The 5,369-nt window shown below is 41.9% G+C and overlaps 1 non-coding gene across 1 annotated transcript; it reads right to left on the bottom strand.

Annotated features, from left to right (window-relative positions):
• Nucleotides 1-801: 801 nt before the first annotated feature.
• Nucleotides 802-914, bottom strand: trnal-caa (transfer RNA leucine (anticodon CAA)). Its single transcript has 2 exons — nucleotides 877-914; nucleotides 802-847 (listed from the first exon to the last, which is right to left on the bottom strand). It is a non-coding gene; the product is annotated as a tRNA-Leu (tRNA).
• Between the last annotated feature and the right edge of the window lie 4,455 nt (nucleotides 915-5,369).

Raw genomic sequence — 5,369 nt, 5'->3', positions numbered from 1 at the left:
ACCGAACGCTAAATATAGATCCTGGCAATAATTCATGAGTTGTTTGTTAGAAAATTGTTTATGTTTTTTATTTAACATATTTTCAATACCAGACAAAAAGTCGGAAGTTTCAATTTCATGCAACTGATGAAATCTCTCTTCGATGGAAGTTATAAGTACAGTACATCCAAAATACTGCGGAATCAATCAAATTTACATGTTTCTTGTGGATCCAGAAGATCATTTTGAGACTCAAAACATGCCTGTCTTTTCTTTTTTCGAGGACGAAGGAGTAGCAGCAGGAGTAGCAGTTATGGCAAGAACGTGTTTAGAGTTCAGCACTTCTAATTTCTAATGCAGAGCCATCGACTCGGAAAGCACCGCCCGCGATAAAAGAAATTGCAGAATTGGTCTGTTCATGCTGCCTACACGCTTTGAATTGCTGGCATTTTCTGCAAGCGTTCCTTTTTGAGGGTTCATGAAATTCCTCACATTTGAGCCAACACTAAAATATTTCATTCGGGGTCGCCTAATTCATAGTGCAAACCAAATCTACAGGGGAATGCTGTGGCACATGAAGCCGTTTGTTATTCTGTTGTGAGGTGTGAGGGGCGGAATGCAAATCGAGTTGGTGAATAGAAAATGAAACAGGAGTCACTTCTTGAGCTACAAATTCCAAAAAGTATGGAAACCTGTGCATTTTAACAGTGCAGAATACTCACAAATTGCACTGAGTTGCTTGCTTTCTTCTGCTGCTTTTATATTTCAGTCATTCACTGTCAGCTAGCACTGGAACAATTCAAGAGAGGTAAAAACAGAAGCTGCCAGGAGTGGGATTTGAACCCACGCCTCCATTTGGAGACCAGAACACCCAAGCCAGCTGGAAAGACACATGTCCTTGAGTCTGGCGCCTTAGACCACTCGGCCACCCTGACAAGCAAGAGCAAGTGGTGTGCTGAATGCACCAGTAGTTGACTAAACTGAGTTTCTTCCCTGAAATGATTTGCTTGCGAAGAGCCAAGTTGCCTTGAATGGATCTTGGAAATCAAATATACGGATGGATTGTTATTCGGTTGTGAGTTTTGAGGGGCATATTATAAATTGAGTTGGTGAAAAGGCGCTTTTTGTTAGTCTGTCGGGAGGCTGCACAAGGTGTTTAGAGGGAGAACTTCTAAAAGGCAGGCTCTCTATGTTTAACATCAAGAAAGATTTTTTTTCTCAATGGAAATGCTCTTTGGCGCTTTCAGCTTTACGTAGGGAACAACGTCTGCCAAGACCACTTTTGAGCCAGTGCAAATGGTAATGTGCCACCAAGTACATTTAATATTGGCTGTGGTAGCGAGCTGCTTTTGTTTGTGAAGCTTTTACTTCTTTAAGCTGAATCATCGGCAGGAGTAGCTTATTAAATCTTTGCTCATAGCTCTCCATCAGAAATACCTTGTCCATGTTCAAAAGAGATCAGAGGATTTACTTCATGCTTTCACATGGCATACCTAACACGAAAGATTTAAATGGGGAATTGATTGTGCTTCTTGATGTTGTTCCTGTGGTTGCCTCGGTTACAATGGTGATCGTTCTACCACGTTCTGCTAGAGTATCCACTGGGTGGGCTTTATCAATTGGCTCGGATAGGTCATCAGTGCTCCGTCTCCAGAAAAATAATCAGCACTGTCTTTTTTCTGTGCGCATGACCGTCTTTTGCTAATATGATTTTAATTCAGTTTTTCTCTACTACTTTCAGAGTCTTTTATTGACCTTGCTGAAGCAGAGAAGTGACAATCACAAATGCGACCAGTTGTGCAGCGTATCTTAGGAAAATCTCAGTATTATGTGTGTGCTGTCCGCGCTCAAAATGCAATTTAAAAAAAGTCAAAAACCGCGCTCAAAATGCAATTTAGAGCTCTCTGGGAAGAGGAGACACCCAAATTAATAATGTAACATGCCACTGTTTGTGCATGAACAGGGTTATACTGCTATTCCCTTTGATACCCGATTAAAAAAAAAATAAAAAATGTTTTGAATCCCCGGCGGAACCAGGCATCCATATGAATCAAGTAACAGGTTTATTCAATGCTGAAAAAAAGAAGAAAGAAAACACATTCCATAAGAATTGACTGAGCTCCGCTCTGTACCACGCAATGATCCCCCCAGAGTCTCAGTCCCGGGTTATTTGGGTTTTTAGACAGAGGGTAAAAAACTCTCTCTCTGGCTTGACCTCCCCCTCCCTGTGTATTGTCTGTTTTTTTGTTAACAAGGCTCGCCAGCTAATATGAATCGAAACCTGTCTTTCTAGCTTTTAAAGTCGTGCGAAGTGTAAGCCACAATTCAAATAGAGAAAAAAGAGCTGACTGGCAAGATTTAAGATGTGGCTGTCAATGTTGGATTAAAAAAAACACATTGCCAGACGTTTGTTGCATTGCTTGAAAAATAACTTTATTTCGAGAGACTGGATAAGTATTTCAAGTGTTTTTTTTAACTTCCTGAAAAACAACTAATAATTTAACTATATGTGCAAACGTTTTATGATAAGTCACTGTTGTGAATGTCTGTGGACATGTGCTGGCTGGACAGTAGGCTCTACTGTACACAGAGAGGGGCGGGAGGAGTGGACAAGCCGGTACATACTCTTAGAGTTTGATTAATAGGGAATATAATACAAACGTTGTTTGGTGTTAATGTGTTGTTAAGTGTGAATTTGTACCTGTTTCCCTGAGGTCTGGCTTTTTTTCTGGAAAACCATAACTCTGGTCTTGTCCAGATTGACTGTCGGCGCCCAGGTCTGACAGTGCTGCTCCAGCAGCGCCAGGTTCTGGCGCAGCCTCTGTTCTGTGGGCGACAGCGGGACCAGGTCGTCTGCAAAGAGCAGGAACTCGATTTCCATAATTAATGCAGATCAGTAAATCAAGGGACAAAACAATTATTGCGCCCGGCTCCTCAATGGGCTTTGACGTGCTAATGCGTTGGTTTAACAGTCCGGGTGTGGCAAGCCTCTAATGTCTCCAGACTTCGGCAAGAGGCACCCACCTTTCATTGGAAGCCAATGAACATTCTAGCCATACATGTGAATATAGCATAAATACACAAAGGGATTGGGTGAGCTCCCATCACAAAAAAAACTGCGAACCTGCACTACAGCGACCACAGTACAGTATGGAGACCAAGACCTTTTACGGGAAGAGACGGGGTGCTTCTGCCGCCCCAGCTTCCAAAGAGCGAAGGGTAAGCAAATACAGCAGACTTCATCTGAAATACGTTATTACAGCGTATATTACAAGGTATTATTGCCGTTTTGAATTTTAAATTCAATTATAATTATTTCTTTGTAGCCTGTTCTTCAAGAAAACACCGCATGGGCGAAACGATCTACCACCAGGACAGTAAAAAAGAAAGCGGTAAGACGGAAAAAAAGAAAAGTTTATTTTGACTTCTGTTCCGCGACTGATGAATACTACTGTGTGACTTTATTTCTTACATGAATTATGTTATTTTGCCACAGGCCGTGGGTCTCTGCTCTCGGCCACTGGCCAGGGTGCCAACCTGTAGAAGCAGCACCTGTGTGGAGACATTTCGGCAGCAGCGGGAGCAGTACAACGCATTACTGGGGAGGACTGGGAGGCTAGAGACACTCCTGAAAATGCAGAGGAAGGAGACAGTATGTTCCAGCAGTCAAACAGTTGAGCAGCTGTCTCTCGAAAAGTGCCTCTCCCCGCCGCGCAGGTTGCAATGCCTGGCGGAAGCTCTGCCCCCCGCAGAGCACACACCGCCTCAGTACACTCCATCCCGGCCTCTCCGTTCACCACCGCATGGGAATTGGTTGATGCTGTCCCCGTCGTCTATCTCCCCCCAGGAAGCACAGCAGAAGTCACAGACGCCAGTGGGAAAAATAATTCTCCCAGATGTCCAACTGCTACCCATCACTCAGGAGATGGAGGGAGGGTTGTACTTGCAGTGCATCGGCATAGACGGGAAAACAAGAGCCGACCGCTACGCCACCCTCATGTTTCGAAATCTTGTGACTTTTGAAATTTACTGGGGGTGGACCACGTCTGTAAATTTTGATGGGTCCAGAGGCAAAAGTGCCTTGCCTTGCAATCTCCGGGAAACCATTAGTAGCATGGTGAATCGGAGATTCTCAACCCCTACATTGTGCGACTGGAAAATAATTCGTGATCGGATCAACGAAATGCTTCGTAGAAGGAGGTGCTCTTTTCCTCTCGTCTAACAGTCTGTCCACAAACACAACATTCCTGTTAGACAAGAGGAATGTAAAAAAACAATTACTTTTGTCAATGGAAACCTGTGTGTGTGTGTCTCTCTCTGCTGGATGTCCCTCTCACTCTCTGCTGAATGAATAAAAGCATTTTTATTAAAAACGCGTTTGCGTTTGTCTGGTATTTACTTTTGTCCCTTTTAACTGTTTTTCCCATCTACGTTTTTGCTTTGAGATGCCACTTTTAAAGGTGATATGTAAAATAATGTTTTTTATTATTGTTATAGAGAAACATGATCAGATTTTCCCTGGTTCAGAAAAAAAAGATCTAAAGTGCTACATCTAACTTTCTTAATTCAATGTATTTAAAGCAGTGAACTACTGTAGATGTAACATAACACTCAGAAATACAATCGAGAATAGTTTTGTGGTGTTTGTTTAGATGAAATGTTCCTAAAACGTATAACGTAACAAAATTAAAGACGATTAAAATCTGTAATCTTTCCACTTGTACTGTATGTCATCGGAAAGTTTCTGCTTTGTGTAAGGATGGTATCAAAAAGTAATCTTAAGTGGTGAGAAAGCTGTGCTCAATGTATTTAAGGGACTTAAAAGTAAAAGGAGATGCTTCATATTGCTTGACTAATTTTAAAAACTAAGTTATAAATGCAGACGCTCCCTCGGTGCCACGCCGGGTGTAAAGATCAAAATATACATTCGTCCCGGGCAGAGGCCGAAGAGCCCGGCTGGGGTGCGCGGGGAAGAGCAGGACAGGAGTGAAAGTGGTCAGGGCGGGGTTAAGGAAGGCGTACAGTCTGGGCAGGTATAGATTACACTTTTCTAAAACGTATTTGAAAAATAAAAACGATTACAATCTAATCCTTCCACGTTTGATCCCAAAATCCCAAGAAAAATAAATCTAAACGGGTAGAAAGCTATGCTGAAAGTTTATTAAGATACTTAGAAGACAAAGATACTGTATCAATTTATGTTGCATTAGTCTGATTATGATTAAAAAAACACATAATAAAAAATGAGTTTGCGATTTATATCAAAACACGATTTAAATCAATATAAATGTTTATATTGTAACGCATACTGTCCAGCCTCCATTTCTCTATAAAAATTTACTCTATTACACACACACACACAATAGAAGCAGGAAGCAGAAGCAGGGACC

This window comes from Lepisosteus oculatus, chromosome 14, assembly GCF_040954835.1.
Source record: "Lepisosteus oculatus isolate fLepOcu1 chromosome 14, fLepOcu1.hap2, whole genome shotgun sequence".
Lineage (NCBI taxonomy): Eukaryota > Metazoa > Chordata > Actinopteri > Semionotiformes > Lepisosteidae > Lepisosteus > Lepisosteus oculatus.
Note: the sequence above shows the minus strand (reverse complement) of the source record. Positions and strands in the feature narration are given on the sequence as shown.